Source organism: Dermacentor variabilis, chromosome 5 (assembly GCF_050947875.1).
Source record: "Dermacentor variabilis isolate Ectoservices chromosome 5, ASM5094787v1, whole genome shotgun sequence".
NCBI lineage: Eukaryota > Metazoa > Arthropoda > Arachnida > Ixodida > Ixodidae > Dermacentor > Dermacentor variabilis.
In genome coordinates this window covers 185,200,324-185,219,830 of record NC_134572.1, presented here as the reverse complement: position 1 = coordinate 185,219,830, position 19,507 = coordinate 185,200,324, and the positions used below count along the sequence as shown (strand labels likewise).

The 19,507-nt window shown below is 50.1% G+C and overlaps 1 protein-coding gene across 2 annotated transcripts in view; it reads left to right on the top strand.

Moving 5' to 3' along the window:
* LOC142583389 (protein roadkill-like) overlaps positions 1-19,507 on the top strand; it is a 346,742-nt gene that overhangs the window by 151,950 nt on the left and 175,285 nt on the right. The window lies entirely within an intron of this gene.

Genomic DNA, 19,507 nt, shown 5'->3' with positions numbered 1-19,507 from the left:
GCTCACTTTGTTACCCGGCGAGGCGGCCGACGTAGTCGCTCGCTTGAATAGAGAGGAGGCAGAGGATTTCGACAAAGTGAAATCGAGTCTGCTAAAGAAGTACAGGCTGTCAGCAGAGGCTTTCCGTCGGAAGTTTCGGGAAAATGAGAAAGGTAGAAGTGAGTCATATACGGAGTTTGCGTACAAGCTTATGTCAAACATGCAGGAGTGGCTCAAAGAAGAGAAAGCGTTTGGTGACCACGAGAAAGTTCTGCAGTGTTTCGGGCTGGAACAGTTTTATAGTCGGTTACCTGAGAACGTGCGGTACTGGGTCTTGGATAGGCCAGACGTTTGTACGGTGGCTAAAGCCGCTGAGCTAGCCGAGGAGTTTGTGACGCGTCGGGCTCGCGGAGCTAAGGACGGTCAAAAGAGTGAATTTGGCTCGAAGTTAGAGAGGCCGAAGTTCACACCCATGAGAGCAAAGGGGAACACACGTAGTGCGGATGCGAGTGAAAGCAGTGCGACCGAACCTAAGGAGACGGCGGCAGCCGAAGCCGAACGCAGAAAGCGGTTCGAGACGAGGCAAGCGCGCGTTTGTTATACGTGCCAGAAGCCGGGTCACTTTTCGGCGCAGTGTCCGGAAACAAAACCAAAAGTTGTGTTTTTGTCATTATGCAGCACTGACGAGAACATGAAGCTTCTCGAGCCTTACATGCGAGACCTCCTCGTGAACGGGAAAGAGTGCCGAGTGCTTCGCGATTCCGCAGCTACAATGGATGTAGTTCACCCCTCTTACGTAGAACCCCATATGTTCACGGGCGAGTGCGCATGGATCAAGCAAGCCGTGGAAGCTCATAGCGTGTGTCTGCCCGTAGCAAAAGTGCTTATTGAAGGACCTTTCGGAGCGCTTGAGACGGAGGCGGCAGTGTCATCTATGCTGCCCCCTCAGTACCCGTACCTACTTTCGAACAGGTCCGATCACCTCCTGCGCGAGAAGGGGCTTTTGTTTGGTGAGGCTAGCGTTCAGGCCTTAACCAGATCGAAGGTTCGGGAGCTCGCTGCAAAGGCGGTAGTTGCGGCGCCGACGTTGTCGAACAATGAAAAAGGGTCAGAGGCGCAGCAAGCTGATATTCCAAGCACGCCCGAACTGAATAAAATTGAGCCTGTAACGTTAAAGGCACCAGATACTGGAGAGGAAATTCCCGATGCGGGAAAGTTAGAAGAGCTATCTGCAGATTTGCTCATCGCGCCTACGTCAGATGGACTTAATAGGTTGCTAAAAGTCAGCCGGTCGGCTTTGATAGCCGAGCAAAAGAAGGATGGCAGCCTAGAAAACATACGCTGCATTGTCAAGGAAGGCATCGCCAAGAAAAATGCTCGCTTTGTGGAAAGAGGTGGGGTCCTGTACCGGAAGTATCTAGACCGCAGGGGAGTGGAGTTCGATCAGCTGATCGTGCCTCAATGCTATCGTCAGGATCTGTTGCGCTTGTCGCACGGGGGTTCGTGGTCCGGACACCTAGGAGTTAAGAAAACTAAGGACCGTCTCTTGCAAGAGTACTATTGGCCAGGGTGTTTTCGGGACGCAGACCATTTCGTGAGGACATGTGACACCTGTCTGCGGGTGGGCAAACCAGGGGACAAATCGAGGGCGCCGTTGAGATTGGTACCTATCATTACGGAGCCTTTTAGACGGCTCGTTATTGATACAGTGGGACCTCTGCCGGTAACAGCCACGGGGTACAGACACATTTTGACTGTGATCTGCCCAGCGACAAAGTTCCCTGAAGCAGTGCCGCTTAAAGAACTCAGCTCAGTTGAGATAGTCAATGCACTACTGTCCATATTTGCGCGAGTTGGTTTTCCGGCGGAAATCCAATCAGATCAGGGCACAGTATTTACTAGCGCTTTGACGACAACTTTTCTCGAAAGGTGTGGGGTAAAGCTGTTACACAGCTCAGTGTACCACCCCCAGTCGAATTCCGTTGAGAAGCTCCACTCCGTCATGAAGCGCGTGTTGAGAGCATTGTGTTCTGAACATCAAACTGCCGGGGAGCTGTGTCTGCCTGGGGTGATGTTTGCATTACGGACCGCGCCGCATGCAGCTACGGGGTTTTCGCCAGCTGAACTGGTGTACGGTCGCTCGCTGCGATCTCCGCTTCGCATGCTTCGAGAATCGTGGGAAGGCAGGGGCGACGACCCAGTCGTGGTGGAGTACGTGCTTAAGCTCCTCGAACGCTTAAGAAGGGCACAGGAGTTGTCAGGTGAAGCAATGGCAAAGGCCCAGCAGAGGGCCAAGGTTTATTATGATCGGACAGCCAGGGCCCGTCGTTTTGAGGTGGGCGATGAGGTCATGATATTGCGCACATCGCTAAAAAACAAACTCGACGTGCAGTGGGAGGGCCCAGCACGGATTGTTCAAAAACTGTCGGACGTTAACTACGTGGTGAGTCTGCCAGGAAAGCGGAAAGCACAGCAAGTTTACCACTGTAATCTGCTCAAACCTTATAGACAAAGGGAAGCAGTGGTGTGCATGATGGTAAACGTTCCTGAAGAGCTTCCGGTCGAGCTTCCGGGACTAGGCTCAGTGACGAACAGGGAAGACACCGGTCAAGTCATTAGTGACCTTATCAGTAAAGCACCGCTGTCGCCTGAGCAGAAAACCGAACTACACCAGCTCTTACAAGAGTTTCAAGGTCTGTTCTCTGAGAGGCCTGGTAGGACTTCTGTCCTTACTCATGATATAGAACTTACCTCCCCAGAGCCAGTACGATCCAAGGCATACCGGGTGTCACCCCGCCAGAGCGATATTATGGAGGCTGAGGTAAAGAAAATGCTACAGCTCGGTGTTATTGAGGCAGGTGAGAGTGATTATACCTCCCCTTTGATTTTAGTTGAGGTACCGGGCAAGGAGCCTCGTCCTTGCGTCGACTACCGCAGGCTTAATTCCATCACTAAGGATCAAATTTATCCGATCCCTAACATCGAGGAGCGCCTTGAGAAAGTTAGTAGCGCTCAGTTTATTTCCACCCTAGATCTTGTCAGGGGTTATTGGCAGGTTCCACTTACTGAAGCGGCTAGTAGGTATGCGGCGTTCATTTCACCAATGGGAACATTCCGTCCTAAAGTGTTGAGTTTTGGTTTGAAGAACGCGCCATACTGCTTTTCAAGCCTCATGGATAAAGTGTTGCGGGGACAGCAAGAATTCGCTTTACCGTATCTAGACGACGTAGCGATATTCTCCGCATCCTGGTCTGAGCATATGGCACACTTGCGGGCAGTGCTAACCCGCCTGCGCGAAGCGGGCTTGACAGTCAAGGCTCCCAAGTGCCAGTTAGCACAGGCCGAGGTTGTCTACCTCGGTCACGTGATTGGTCGGGGTCGTCGCCGCCCCTCTGAAATAAAGTTGGCCGCTGTGCGAGACTTCCCGCAACCGCGCACGAAGACCGATATTCGGTCGTTCTTAGGTGTCGCCGGCTACTATCAGAGGTACATCCCCAGGTACTCTGATATCGCGGCTCCCCTGACGGATGCTCTAAGAAAAACAGCCCCAAACAGTCGTCTGGGACGAGACAAAGGAAAGAGCTTTTAGCGCCCTAAAGAGTGCCCTAACAAGCCATCCTGTGCTACGATCGCCGACTACACAAAAGGGTTCGTTGTTCAGTGCGATGCTAGTGAGCGAGGCATGGGCGTTGTACTGTGCCAACGGGAAAATGGAGAAGTAGAACACCCCGTCCTGTATGCTAGTCGTAAGCTGACCAGTCGTGAGCAGGCGTACAGCGCCACCGAGAAAGAGTGTGCGTGTCTCGTGTGGGCCGTTCAGAAATTGTCATGCTATCTAGCCGGCTCGAGGTTTATCATTGAGACGAATCACTGCCCTCTCCAATGGCTGCAGACCATCTCTCCCAAAAATGGCCGCCTCCTGCGCTGGAGCCTCGCTTTGCAACAATATTCCTTTAAGGTGCGTTACAAAAAGGGGAGTCTCAACGGTAACGCCGATGGCTTAAGTCGAAGCCCCTAACGTAGGAATCAGCCTCAAAATTGTTTGTTACTGATGTTTTTCTTCCTGAGGCAGGATTTTTAACATATTGCTTTTGTTTAGTGTTTCAAAGTGATGACGTGCTTTCTAGTGCAATTTTCCAATTTGTGGACGCGGTCTGAGTGCTGCTAGACTACTGTAAGGAACTAGGCAGTGGTATAAAAGGGGAAAGAGCCTGGCAGGGCTTAGTGAGGGTTGTGCCGTGCTTGCTGACTGAGCGGTTGAGTTTCAGCGTAGTTCTAACGCTTGCCGTGAACGAGAACAAAAATGTGAACTCTCCCGAAGTCACTTTGCAGTGTCCTGTGCGAACCTGAACGAGAGAACGAGGCCTTCTCTGTGCGCTGCGCTCAAGAAACGTCAAGGGACGCCCGACTTCGGTTATGAGCATCATCGAGCGACATCCCTCCGGACAGCGGATGCAGTCCCCTGTCCATCGGGATCTCCTTCCCCCGGCGGGGCGGTCTGTTACGTTTCGCCTACGACGCGCGGTAATGCCGGCGCGGATGCAACGGACGCCGGGGCTTCGTTCAAAGCGGCAGACATTTTGGCCCGTTCGGCGCCGCCGCTACGCCTCCCCGCCAAGCGCGTCCAGGCATGTTCCAATGCCACGTGTCTTCATGTGCGTGTGTGTGTGTATGTGCACGTTGGTGCCCACGCTTGTCGAAGCGCGGCAGCCGGGGAGAGGAGCTCCCCCAACTGTGAAGCGAGGAGGTCTGACCGGCGCCGGCCCGGCGGATGCGCCACCTTCTCATCCCAACGTGCCCGAGCGGCGCCGGCCCGGCGGCTGCGCCACCTTCTCATCCCAACGTGCCCGAGCGGCACAGTCACGTGCGCGTCTATAGAGGCGTTCCTTCTTGCCCTCAACTGCGAGAGTATAAAAGCAGCTGCCCCCGGACGCCCAGAGAGGGCTCCGATTTCTTCTGTTGAGTAACGTGCACTCCCGTCTCTCTACTTCGGTCGACCTGACCGCCCGCTCTTTTACGATGCTTGAATAAACAAGTTGTTCTGTTACCAGTCGACTCATGCTTTGCCGGGACCTTCGGATGCTTCCAGTTGTGCCCCAGGCCGCCAGGCCAACGCTACCCTTGGGGCTTGCGACCCAGGTGCAACAACGGGCGTCAGCGCTGAGTTCCCAACAATGTGCTATTGAGCCTTTGCGTGTAGAATTGATCTTGCTTTTTAAGATTGTACATTCGTTCTGTTTGTTCGTACAAGTCTATCCCCAGCCAGATATGTTCATATTTAGACTCATCCACAATAAGCGATTCTGCAGAAAAGAAGGTCGCTGTTAAGTTATTAGAATCACATAAATGCGGCTTGGATTCATGTGGTCGTTACACGGTTTGTTCTTGTTTAAGTTTCCCCTCAGTTAGGGTCTGCATGTACCTTTTTGTTTATCACCTGCCACGTCGTGAGACCGCTATAGTTTTCTTTCTTAGCATTTTCCAGACAGTGATACTCGTGTTCCGAATAAGACTCGGTGAATCGCTTGATTCGAACATCAACTTTTTGGTGCCTCGGTCATGTCGGTCCTTCTTGGTGACGCTATTACCTGATCAAATTCAGCTTTTTCTAAAGTGCGCCAAGTCAGTGGCCGACCTCCGTCCTCTCACAACTTCAGACATGAAATTGTCAGCCCCGCTTACAAGCGTGTCGTTGTGCTCAGTGATGCTCATTGCTCTGACAATAGGGGAGCACAGGCGGGCATATTAGCGAAATGTTGCCTAGATCGTCATAGCGACTTGAACGCCGCCAGAGAGACTACGCTTTCCAAATACGGCTTCCAAAGCGAAACCCTCTGGGCTATAGTGCGATCACAGAAGTGGCTGCCTGTAGGAGGACGCCTTGGGGAAGCCGGGAACATGGCTGCAACACTCCGGGTGCAGTTGTCGATGTAGCGTGTTTTCGATACGCAGCTCTTTCGGTGTGAGGCTAATCCATTCATTGCAGTCTCGTATACTCCGTGCGTTGTGGTAAATGTGCGTCGGTCGCGTATCTAGCCAGGGCCTTTCACCTCCTCGTTCAAAGTGTTCCCGCACTCAAGATTTGGGTGGTCGAGGCATGTGCCTGTACTGACGAGAGCAGCGTGGTGTACGTCCTTAGGGGCTCTTCTCGTTCTCTGCTCGTCTGTTGTACAGACGGCGAATTTTCTGATAACGATGTTATTCCTCGCAAAAGTTGTCTATGATTCGAGTAGTTCGTTTTAACGAGAGTCATAACGATCTACGATGGTACAGTACCTTAAAGATACACTAAATGCATAACCTTCCTTGGCAAATTACGCTTCCGTAAAGACAGGCAAATCACACAGCGAGCGTGATGCTTTGGTATATAAGCCAGAAATCACAGAAAAGAATTGTTCAGGCTTCAAGTTACTGCGCGGACGTCATGTGAATTGGAAGGCGTGTGATTAGTAGTTGCTAGTTTATTGGTGAGCAGGGGCTGCATTACAGCCTATTGGAACCAGATGTCTACTGGAAACTCTCTTCTTTTCTGAAGATACTGGCCTTTGCGAAATTGATGGAAAACGTGGCGACATACTGAATGGCCGGTGCTGATTCCAGGTGCGCGAAATGTCCTTTGGCCACGAAATGGAGCCTAAACTATTACCTAGGCTTGCTGTTTCTAGTGTCCCTTTAAGCTTTTAGCGACGGAAAATTGATGGCGCCGTTATGATGTCGTACAGGGCGGTTTTCGAGAGATTATACTGCAACTGTTTCAAGCGCCACCGTAAGTCATCGTCATCCAGTTAGCAAGCAACATGCCGCCACACTTCTCCTCCTTCGCACTCTGTCTTACCGAAAGACCTTCATGGGGCCTGGCCTTGAAGTCAAACAGTTTAACGGGGGACACTGCTATCGGCCTTCAAGGCTGCATGGTTGCATGCAAACTGGAGTGAAACATTGTTGTTAGTGTGCGCCGTCTTTGCGGCTCGTAATGTGGGAGGCAGTTTCCTTTCTTTTTTTTTTTTTAAATCTCTGTCGAGCGTTGCATAGCCGACACACGTCGGGCAGCTGGAAGGAAGGCGGTTCCGCAGGGGCCACCCTCCAATAAGCGGTGCACGACGTGCCACGAGCCCAGACTTGGCAGCGGCTCCTGTGCCGCGTCACCGTTGCGCCGCGGTGCCCGTGGGCGGAACTGCCGAGCGCAGGCATGCGCTGTGTAGCGCCGTGGCTTTCCGCGCGAGAAATTCGCAGGGGCGAAAGAGGAAAACTGAGCCAGCAGCTTGCTCGCTCTCGCCGTTCGTTGTCGTTTTGCTTGAGACATTGGATGGCCAGCGCAGCGGTGGCAGAACTGGACGGTCAGCTTCTACGCATAGGAGGCGCAATGTGGGAAGCTACTTCCGAGTGCGCACCTACCTCCGAGACTTTCAGCACCTCCGTGTACTCCGGTGTCTTGTCACACAATGCGCTAATCGGAGTTTGTAGTATGGCGTCAGACAGCCATTTTTAAGTGAGAAAAGAAGAATGGAAAGAAAAAAAGGAAGCGGTCATTTCCTCCGATTAGCTGAATCCATACGTGCCCAGTGGCCCGATTGGCCCGGCATGTTGACGACGTTGGTGTTTGCAGCGCGGCCGCCGCGGGCGATGATCTTCGGCGGTGTTAAGAACGGCCCGCTGAGGTGCAAGTTTTGCCAGCCAGTTGCGACAGTGACGTCAACTTTTAATGGAACGCCACCGCAACCCTCTAGCTACACGGCGTCACCAAGTCTACTGTGTCCGCATTACAATGCGCCACGTCCGCCACTCTGCGTCGCGGTATTGCCGAGATGAGTTCGATGAACGAGGCTTTATGACTGAACACGCCACCGCCGATCTGGTCTCCCGCGAGCGGGGAGTTGCCGAGGGAACGTCTACGGAGGCCCCTTCTCACGCGCCTTTCAAGACGCAAGACAATGGAGCTCCGGCGGCCGCTCTGCGGGGGTCAGCTCGGGGAATAAGATGTGCCTTTCCTGACGTAAGGCCCGAGCTCTGCGAAGACCGTATGACGTCGGCGGGGGCCGTGAACCTGTGCGGAAGTGTGTGTGTGCCCCTCCCGCAGAGAGGCGACTCGTCTACTGGTCGAGCGTTTCCCTCACCTAGGGATCGAAGGAGGACCGAGTGTTTATAAACCGCTGTTCTGCGGCCGCTCAGTGTACTTCCTCTCGCAGTCGTGCTAGACTGACGAACTGCAACGTCCTTATGTAGATACTGTAAATAAACCCATATTCCTTGTTCTCGATGAGAAGCAGTCCTTCCCTTCAACAACGTCCTCAGCCTGGATAAGTTGAATGACGGCATGGGCCAGCTACCATCTAATTCGTGCCTGACTCCAATCTTGACAACTGGTTACGAGTGGTGGGATTGACCTCCCAATCCTCACAGCGGGAAGAACCCTGACGGCGCGAGCCTTCACGACAGGAGGCCAGGATACGGTGATGGTGATCCGTAGAAGGAAATGACGCGTAGTTCTGCAACACCTGATAGAGCACCGCGAAGCGTCGCCAGGGGAGAGGGAGCGGGAAGTGAAAGTAGACAGAGAAAGAGGGAAGATGCGTGCAGGAGAGCACAGGTGCCAGTCCTTAGCAAAGGGGCCATCGTTGTGGCGGGCGCTCACAAGGTGGTGATGCCACTTGAATCTGCACACTTCTGCATGCTTCGCAGTGCGGGGAGTTGGGGACGCCCAGGGGCATAGCGGGTCAGTCTCTGCGGCAGGCGGAAGGCCGTGGCGTCTTTAGGTGGTGCTGACGACTAGAGAGAGAGTAAACGTTTATTGTAATAGAGGTTGTTTGGTTATGGTGGGTGGAGCCCCTCCTGCAAGGCCCTACTGGTTACAGCGGCTCGCCGGGCCTGGTCAAGGGTCGCCAATTGGCTTCCCAATTCCACTTCCGCAAGTCGCGCCTCCCACGACCAGTTATGTAGAGTGTTGTCTAGCAGCGGCGAGATGGCAGCCGCCGGACGTAACGCGCACTGGAATGTTATGCGTTCCGATGTCGGTGTTCCTTCGCACCACGGGCATGTGTTGCTGTATTTGTCTGGGTACATTTCGTGTAGTCTGTATAAATGTGGGAAAGTGTTTGTTTGCAGGCGGCGCCAGACCCGTGCTTGCCTCCTGTCTAGGTCTGGGAGAGGAAGGGCTTTGGCTCGCCTACTTAGCCGTTGTAATTAGAGGATTTCTCTTGGCGCACCGGGTGTCGAGGTGTTCTCTCGGGCGGTGTGGCCCGCGGCTCGGCCTATCATGTCTCGTGCCAAGCGGTCCGCCCGTTCATTCCCCGCTATCTCTGTGTGCGCCGGGCACCAGGTCACGCAATGATCCAGGGTGAGTTCCGTTTCTAGGATGCGGAAGACGCAGCCCGGTAAAGCCCCCCCAAGGAAGAGGCGGCAGGCGTCCTGCGAGTCTGTCAGCACGTAGGCCGATTGGCCCTTAGCTTCCGCGGCGCGTATGGCCAGGGCTATGGCCACAGCTTCGGCCGTTGCAACCGATTTCGTGCGTATGGCTGCTGCTACGGTTGTTCGTCCTTGGCTAGTCACGACTGCTGCAAATGTATTGAGGGTGCCTGTATTCTTTTGATACGAACTCGCGTCTGTAAAGTAAGTATCCGGATCGCTTCGCCTCCTGGGCAGCCGTGATCGTATAGTGGTTAGTACCTTGCGTTGTGGCTGCTGACGACTACGGAGCGTTCTTGCGCCAAGGATGTGCAGGCACGGAGAATGTGCTCTAGAGTCTCGGGGTCCCTGGACCTCTTGCAGGCAGGTGACGTGGCGCTGCCCTTGGCGTACAGCCGGGTCGCCGTCCAGGTGCAGCCAGTCCGTAAACGCAGGAGCGTGGAACGCGTCTCTGTGGCTAGATGGGTAAATCGTGGGGTTTTACGGGCCAAAACCACTTTCTGATTATGAGGCACGCCGTAGTGGAGAAATCCGGACATTTCGACCACCTGGGGCGTTTTAACGTGCACCTAAATCAATGTACAGGGGTGCTTTCGCATTTCGCCCCCATCGAAATGCGGCCGCTGTGGCCAGGATTCTTTCCCGCGACCTCGTGTTCAGCAGCCCAACACGATAGCTACTGAGCAACAACGGCGGGTGGCTAGATGGGTAGGTGTGCCGACCGGCATAGATCGCTGAATCTCCGCGTTATGACAACAGGAGTGGCGCTGCGGTCAGGGGCCTGTCGGGAAACACGCGTCATTTGCTACTGAGGCAGATGTTATATTTAACATATAATTGGTTTTCACAGTACAACCTGAGAGAAAATGGTTGTACCGCTGCTACTAAGACAGACCTCAAACGGCAGCTGGAAATCGCTCTCGCGTTATAAGGGGTTTGTGTTTGAGTCTCCGCGTGACAGAATTATATTTTCTCGTACATGCAAATTACAATCCTACGTTATCATGTCTGTAAGTTGTATGTAAGTCGTATTTTACGATTTTTCTACGTATTTTACCTTCAGAAATTCAATTCAGTAATTTCCTTGCGCCACGTGGGTACCCTGCGGGGTTGGGTATGCGCGGCTCGAAAAAACTTTTCTACCAAGGCGATGTCCGACGCGGGACGCCGGCGTACGATTTTCTGCGACACGGAGCCCAGAACGCACTCGCGATAAAAAAGCGACGGCGCTTCGCAAGTGCACGCGGTGCCCCCAACAGCGCTCCGTGTGAAAGCGGCTTTCCTTTTTCGCAAACGTGCGTGCATGCAAAGTGTGCCAGGTTTGTGGGTCACGGGGCAAACGCAGGCTGTCGTGGCGGCGCCGATGCTGCTACGCGTTCTTCGTATACAGGCAGGGCCGGCCGCCTAACGAAGGTTCAAAGTTCGAGATGAGAAACGGGGTCTCGCGGGGGGCTGAGACTCGAGCGTCACCTTGCAGTTAGCGGAACAGGCCCGGGGGAGGGGGAGGGGCTGGCGGCTGTCCAAGGTCCGTATAGTTCTGGGCGCTTCCTCGTCCTTCCGGCCGCCAATTTTATTACTCGCGTCGAAACCGTCACTTCCGCTGGTCCGCACTGGCCCCTTCACGTCGTACCCAATATTCTGCGGCTCTTCTGGACGCGCTTGTGTTCTTCCGTCGTGGATGTAGTTCAGAACAGCTCGAGAGCAACAACCTCTTTCGAAAGGACGTCGGTGCGCGTCCCCTGGCGCTTTCTATTTACAGTTGACGAATAGTATTTATATCGGCGAGAGTTTATAATGAGTTAGCGAGCAGCTGCGCTTGATGTTGGAAATGCTAATTGAACCTTTCTTTTTTTTTTCTTCTTGTTTTTTTTTTTTTTTTTACTTTGGAGAGCTTGACCTACAGGAGGGGTACCGACCATTTATTGCTGACGAGGTCTCGCAAGACCTCGCCGGCGAAGCGCCGGTGCAGCATTGTTTGTGTTAATCCAGACGAGAACGTCGTCGCCATTAAGCGGTCGCCTTTCGACTGCAACTATAGGCCAGCCGTTAATTCAGTCTCCCCCGACGAACGGTGTGATACGTATCTCCATACGTATCTCCGCAGACGGCGTCATCCTTCGCCGTCTGCGGTTGTCAGGGGGCCGGCAACGCCACTGCTGTGCTGCTCGCATTTGCCGATGTACTTGTGCGACTACGTTTGTGGAAATGGGCGAGACGTCGCCAAGAAATGGAGCCGATAGCGTTGTGGCACACCGAAGGAGAATAGCAGGAACAGGTATACACGAATGACGTGAAACTTTGATTGGCGTTCGTGGCGACGGTTGGCCACTTTGATGCTCCCGCGGCGCAGCCTGGCGTACGGTGACCCGTCATTGGCATTATGGACACCCAGGAATTACGCCATATACTAATTCGAGTTCACCATCTTGTCAGCTCAGATTGCCCCAATGGCTTAGGCGGCTACAGTCCTTTTGATTGGCTCAAACCGCCAGCACGGTAGAATTCGACAGTGTGACGGAATTCGACGGTGCCCAGAATGATAACATTCCAGAATAATGGCGATTGTGTGTTAGTCAGGTAACCTGACAGAGAGGGCGCCACGTGGTATCTCCCGAATATACCATATGTTTATGCGAAGACTAAGCAATTTTTATATATCTGCAAGGCGGATACAGTTCGAAGAAATAATCAGGATGTCACTTATTCCGAGATAATAATTCCCGAACTTTGCGAAGAAATACACTGATGGTTCAGTTACGTTTATGCTTCAGTGCATACAACGGCGTTTTATTAAAAAAAAGTGGAGCGACTGTGCATTTTTACCGCAGGTTTGATGGCGCATATCTCGGAAATGGTGTCCCTCCATGGCATGTATGCCTTGCAGTATCACTGGCTTCAATTTGTAAATTGCAACATGCGCCGTAAGGTAATTACTTAGACGCCTAATTTGTGACTTTCTGCTAATAGTCGATCATGAATTTCTATTTCTTGTGGAAGTAAGGTCTGCCTCTTCGAGTCCAGCTCAAGGACTACTAAACCGGTGCCATCTGACACAGGCAATTGTGAAGGATTGCTTAGTCTTCGCTGAAACGCGCGATATGGTTCTATCATCGACAGGTCAGTGTGAAAAGCTAGATTCACCAACTTCGTTGTAGAGAAAATCAGTAAACCTACCTAACTGCATCTTTTTTTTTCTTTCTGAAACGTAACATGGACCTTTGTTACTGATAAACACGTACGATTTTATGGTGTTATGATTTAACGCTTAGAAACGGACAGAACACGTAGGGTAGCGTTAAGCAATTCTATATCATGCTGCCCTACTTTCACAATGGTTCCATGTTTGCGTCGTTTTCTCCGTTACGATAACTCTTAGTCAAAGCATATATTTAGACACATTGACCGCAAATATATCAGTTTAGCTTAATTTGCTCATTTGTCTCTTTCGTATCTGTGGTTCGCGGTAACAAGTTCATCTGGTCTTCAGATAATTTCTTACTTATGTTGCAAAAGAAATGTTCCGCGTATTGTGTTTTCCGTGTATAGTCAATACTGCACAAATCTTCCAGATATCACTTACAAGTCACCACCTCGGATCCATTCACGTTACTTTACTGGGGTAGCGTGTGTAGGGAACGATTCACGTTTACATCTGAGTAGTGGGTATACCACGACATTCTGCCAAAGCATGCTCGATGGCTATTTCCACGAGCTATGTGTATGCTTGAGTAGTCGTGATTGTGAGCGCCTTGATCGGCCAAGTATCACCCCATCCAGGTATCATTCTTTCCTTTTGGATACAGTTAATGGCTGGCTTTCTATTCGCCACACCTATGATTCTTTTTCCTTTCTGTTCTTTTTTGACACTATGCCTGTGAGTATACGTTCACCATCATTTTATGTGTCCCTGTATACAACGCTTGCGTAATGCTTACCGATTCATTTTCTTATTATTGCGAGTAACCGTTGCTTCCTGCAGAAATAGTTGAACACCGTAGCCGTCCATCTTAGTTCGTATTGTTCGGTAAATTCTTCGAAACAGATCTTTTTCAAGGATTCTTCCGCCCTTCGAAGCACACCACGTGTATGCCTCCCTGTAGTTTCCCTGTTGTACTTTCTCCGTTCGCACTTCCAACTGTCCAAATTGAAAAATTAGAAGAGCGCGAAAAAGGACATGGACAAGGCTGGACAACACAACCAGTCGTCAGTCTTGTCCCTGGCCCTTTTTATTTTACCATATACCGCGAAGGCCCAGCAACAAGTCTTGTTATTCCACCTAGCCTTTGGATATGTGTTATAGACTGTAGTCCAGGGGCTATGGTGTTGCGCTGCTGACCTCTCGAGGTCGCGGGTGCGATCTAATCTTCGGCGGCCGCATTTCGCACTTACGCACAACACCGACTCACCAACTGCGATCCTGATAACAGTTGTCCCCTTTTCCTCGTGCCTCCGACTCGTCCACTGATCGTTTCTTCGTGGCTTTGGGTCTTTTGCCTGTCGCTGCTTAATTATTTCATTTTCCTGTATGGTGACTGCCTTACGTGATGTGAGAGAGGACACAATCGAGCCTGATTTGTTTACACTAAGTTGCTTAACCCACCTCTTAGCGAATGTCTACCAGAAGCTGAATATCTCGCTGGCAGCTTGTTATCAGAAGCGTGCCAGCTGCGTACATTTGGCCGCTCTCCCAGAACCACACCGTCTGGCTTAGATTATAGATTCTAACCGTAGGGCCTCACTTACGCGCTTCTCATGTATCCCATAAAAGAGGAGTTGGGATTGACGCGCAAATGGACCTGTCTGGATATCTACCTGTCCTTCCTATGTTAGAACTTTATACTTGAGATGGCCAGAGTACGTAGGTGCATCAACCGACATATACTTGAAAAACACAACTTCTAGTCTTTAGGGACCAGCAACTAAGTAGATCCCAGGAAATTTTTATCATTCAGGTGTTGGCCAACACGACCACTAGCTCGACCATCATACATATAGGACATATCCTTAACTGTAGCGTTCTCCACCCTTCATGTAGATATTGTAAATAAATCCCATATTCCTCGTTCTCGATGAGAACAAGTCCTTAGCGTGGATGAGTCGGTCGGCGGCATGGGCCAGCTACCATCTATTTCATGCTCACCCCAATCCTTACAGTATGTATGTATGTATGTATGTATGTATGTATGTATGTATGTATGTATGTATGTATGTATGTATGTATGTATGTATGTATGTATGTATGTATGTATGTATGTATGTATGTATGTATGTATGTATGTATGTGTGTGTGTGTGTGTGTGTGTGTGTGTGTGTGTGTGTGTGTGTGTGTGTGTGTGTGTGTGTGTGTGTGTGTGTGTGTGTGTGTGTGTGTGTGTGTGTGTGTGTGTGTGTGTGTGTGTGTGTGTGTGTGTGTGTGTGTGTGTTATGAGTGTGTGTTATGAGTGTGTGTTATGAGTGTCCCCTTTCGAACGGAGCGATGGGTTGCGCCACCAAGCTCTTGCTATTATACCGCCTAATGTCCTACCTATGTAAAGAAACATAGAGAGAGAGAGAGAAAAGAAAGAAAGAAGAACATTTAAAAGAACGCACGATTAATTCTCATAACCGAATTTTCTGACCTCCTATTGTGAACTTTGATTTTGTACGTCTCAGTTTTTTGTCATTTCCCTACTTTTCTTCCACCAATCTTCCTATCGCCTCTTATTAATCTCTTTTGCGTTTACTTTCGCCCTGCTCTCGCTGAATCCAAGGGCCTCAAGGAGTCCAGTGGGCCTCATTCGACCGCTGGGCAGATACCTTCACACTCTAATAAAAACATGCTCCATCGTTTCCCTAGCTTTACCGCAGCAAGCACATGCTTCTTCCTTCTTATATCTCGCTTTATAGGTGCGTGTTCTAAGGCATCCCGATTACGCTTCGAAAAGTGATGAGCTTCCCTTTTAGTTATCACAAATTCTTTCTTTCCTGATTTCGTTCTTTCCTCTTAAGTGGTTACTTATGGCAACTTTCTTTTCCATTGCCGTCACCAATAAGATTATTTCAGCCTCTCTGACTTTCCGCTTGGCGTTCTTTGTTGCTGTGTTGCCCACCCTACAGCCTGCATGCTTGCTGGTAAGCTTCCTAGTTATTTTCCTCCACTGTGAATCAATGTTTTTTCTATACAGATACCTCAACGCTCACACAGCCCATTTACTTTCTTCCATATTCCTCAGTCGTTCTTCATAACCAATTTTACTGCGAGCTTCCCTCACTTCAAAACTTGTCCTGCCCATATCGCCGTGCACAGCTTCATTTGCAATATTCCCGTCAGCGCCCAATGCGAGGTGTCCCACTGACCTCTGGTTGCCATCAAGTCCTGATTGTACGCCTGATTTCAAGCAAAGTCAAGTAAGTCCTGGAACCATTACACCTTTTCACATAGCCCGGAACACCTCGTACCTATTGTATCCCCATAGCGTTCTGTGCTTCATTGTGGCTGCATTTTGCTTCCTCTCTACTGTTATTCTTCTTTCCTGTGTTTCCATATATCTATTGCCATCGTTTATTCATATACCAAGATATAAATATTCTTTTACCCGATGTATTTCCTGGCCCTGCATTGCCACTGTTTGTTCAATGTTTTCATTGAATACCATAACACCTGCTTTTCTAACGCTAAATTTCGAACCTAAATTCTCACCTACTTGTCCGCAGGTATTGGCGAGACGTGGCAAATCACTTTGCTTGTTAGCTAGCAACACAATATCGTCCGCATAAAATAACTACTGTACTACTGTACCCGCCGGTCTTGTATGAGAGATTAAACCCGATATTACTTCCTTCTAGCGTCCTTTCCATCATCACCACGTACATCATAAACAGCAGTGGGGATAAAGAGCACCCCTACCTCAGTCTCTTGTTGATACCAACTTTCTCCTCGCTCCTCATCCCTTCCTAAACGCAAACGGTATCTTCTAGGTAAATCTCTCTCAAAAGCTGTAGACAACCGTCGCCTAAGCCTTCCCCTTCCAGAATATTCCACAAAATGTTGCGGTCTACGTTGTCATACGCTCTTCTGATGTCTAAAAAGGCCATATTTAACGGTCTGCTTTCTACTCTTGATATTTCAATACACTGAGTAAGAACAAATAAGTTAGCATCCAAACGCCTACCTATTCTGAAGCCATTCTGAAGTTCTCCCAAAATGCTATTATTCTCTGCCCATGCTTGCAGCTTTAATTTGATTGCCTGCATTGCTAACCTGTATATTACCAATTTAATGGTCAACGGTCTATACCAGTGAATTCTATTTTTCTCTCCCTTACCATTACAAATTAAATTCATTCGAGTTTTTTATTCATGTTATTTATTTGTACATACTGCAACGCAGTAAGTACTATAGCAGGAGTGGATTAAGAGGGGAAAGTTATACAGAGAAAATTACGATACAACGATGAGGGTGATGTGCTAGGGCCATTCATCCTGTACGGCAAATACAAAACTTCGGGGTGAGCATGAGCGAATAGACCCAGGTAAGGAATTCCACTCTTCTATGGAACGAGGAAAAAAGCTGAATTTAAACATATTAGTGGGCGTATTACTAGTATTTATTAGATTTTCCAAAGTCTAATGAAAGAAATAATGATGCTCTGCGAGAAATCTAATGATGCTATGCGGCGACGTGAATAGAGCGAAGTTAAATTCATGAACCGAAATGCAGAAGAGGGTGAAAAGTCATGATCATAACGGTGACATATAAATCTCGCAGCTTTTTTCTGGATTGCTTCTAGCCTGTCTGTTATTGTTAAATGTTTTAAAGTTTTCTCCACTGCTTTCACCAGAGCTTCCTTACTTTTTGGACCTAGTTTATTAATCAGCCTAACGGGAATCTCGTCTAGCCCTGTGGCTGTGCGCTTAGGAATTTTCTCTTCGGCCTTCTTCCTGTTGAAATTTCTCAACACCAGCTCCTTTTCCATCTGGTTCTCTTTTGTGCTCTTTTTTCTTCAAATCTTCGCTAGCCAAAGGACTGGCGCGCGTCATCTAGTGGGTGGCTGTTTACCCCACCCTGGTCTCCCCTCTTCAGTCAGGGACGTTTGTTCGTCCCTCTGTCATCATCATCATCATCATCATTGTTATTATTATTATTATTATTAGATTAATTATTATTATTATTATCGTCATGATAATCATCGACGATTCCTTCGTATTGGCTTCATCCAAGCTTTTCTGTCAGAGCCTCTTCTAAGGTTTCTCTATTTTTTGCTTTGTGTTGCGCACTGTTGATATCCAACGTGGCTACAGTACAGCCCATCGTCTTTTCTTAAGAATACACGTGTAGGCGCTGTTGCTTACTTATTTGTGCGGCTGTCCTCATGTCTGATTAAAACCTCAAGTGTGTTGTGCTACCGGTGCGCGTTAAAGGGACTGACAACCAATTTTCATGGTACCCCCCCCCCCTTTATTTTTTAGTGCAATGGGAAGCTTACCGGTCAGCGCCTAATTATGAAGTGGTAACTTGGAAAACGCCGTGCAACATTTTACATCAGAATTTTTTGATCTGCAGTGAGGTGAGCGCGATAGCGATTATGCGCCGGCATTAGTGCGAGGCAGGCGACAGGTGTGGCTATATCTGTGAGAAAGTATTCCTTTGTTTATCAAGTCGATATTCATGCGATTTATGTTTTCCGGAGTGTTAAAATATTTCTGCGATAATAGCTAGGTGTTTTCGTGGTTTCCTGTCCAACTGATTTGGTACTTAACCAGTCAAAACGAAACCACTGTAGGGTGGAAAACGAAACGACGCTTTTGCACGTGACACGCAGTTCAGCGCGTTGCCGTAGCCGTGCGTGCGCTTTTGATTTCTCATGCATAAAATAAAGCGCGAGTGTCTAAGTTATATACCTACTGGAATTTTCAGCAATAATATTGTGTACTTAAGAACAGTCGACTTACGTACAGTAATCTCATGGAATACATCCGATGTACCAATATCTCACCGCCTGGCCTCGCCACTTACTGGTTTTTGAGACTTTCTTTGCCAATTTAGGACTATAATTGCTACCTAAATCGCCAACAGCGTGCTGGATTCTATAACTATTAATCGTGGTCACTTCATTTCCAGCCACACATTCTGGCCAGTTGTCAGTCCCTTTGAGCGTGCTTCCCCCAGCGCACGCATAAATGGCGGAGAAGCGTGCTCAGCAGACGAGCTTGGTCGCGTCGGCTCTCGACCTTCCGGGCGCTTCTCTCCGAAGCGGCGGACAGACGGAGAGCCGTTTCAAGTAAAGTTTTATTCATTCATTCATTCTCCACCGCGTTATGCAAGCCGGGCTGACAAAGGCGCCACGCCGTCGCGCTGTGACCCGTCTCGCCTCCTGGCTTTGGTCCAGGGAATGACGTCAGTCGTGGTCAAGTGCAGACTTGTTGTTTTTCGAGGCAGTCGTTTACGCCGGCGTCCGCGTCGTGGACGTCGCTTGACGTCCCTATGGTCGCGAAGTCGCAGCGCTTGATGGTGCATCATTTGAAGCGACTGCGCGTGACAGAGCTCCCGTTCCTGCTGGTTGGACCGGAGATCGTGCTCTGCAGCGGGGACCAATTTGCGGCGCCCGTTCAATTGGCTGTGTCCGAAGCGCAGTCCTATAGCGAGCGCGTTGTGTGCGAGCAGGAGCGCCTGTCATCCAGTCGCCCTTGCGGTCCCGCCGGCAGCCTCAAACAGTTAGGCGAGCCCACGTTCCGTTACCGCTCTCGCTGCATCCCGCCCTTTGGCCAGCGGTTGCTTTCAAGTTCTTCTCCAAGTCTCATAAGTTATCCCGTCCATGAGGCGTGTCGCCAGAAGTTCGGCGACACGATCGCTACAGAATGGCGCCGTGCGGCCCCGCATGCAGGGGGAAAGTATACAATGGCGCTGTAATTGGTGGTCACCGAATACCGCCTCTGTAGAACAAGCCTCGCGCTTACGGGGCTTCGATATTTTGTCAACATTCCACGGCTGTTTTGCCGTTGGCATAGTCTTACTGAAATAACGGATTTGTCGGGACCGCAACGGTGCTGCAGCCGTTGCCTTCTCCGAACTGCAGATTGTGCCTTATGTGTCTCAAGCCTAATAGGGACCGCACTCTCCTAAAGTGCGTGCAATGCGCGCTCGATA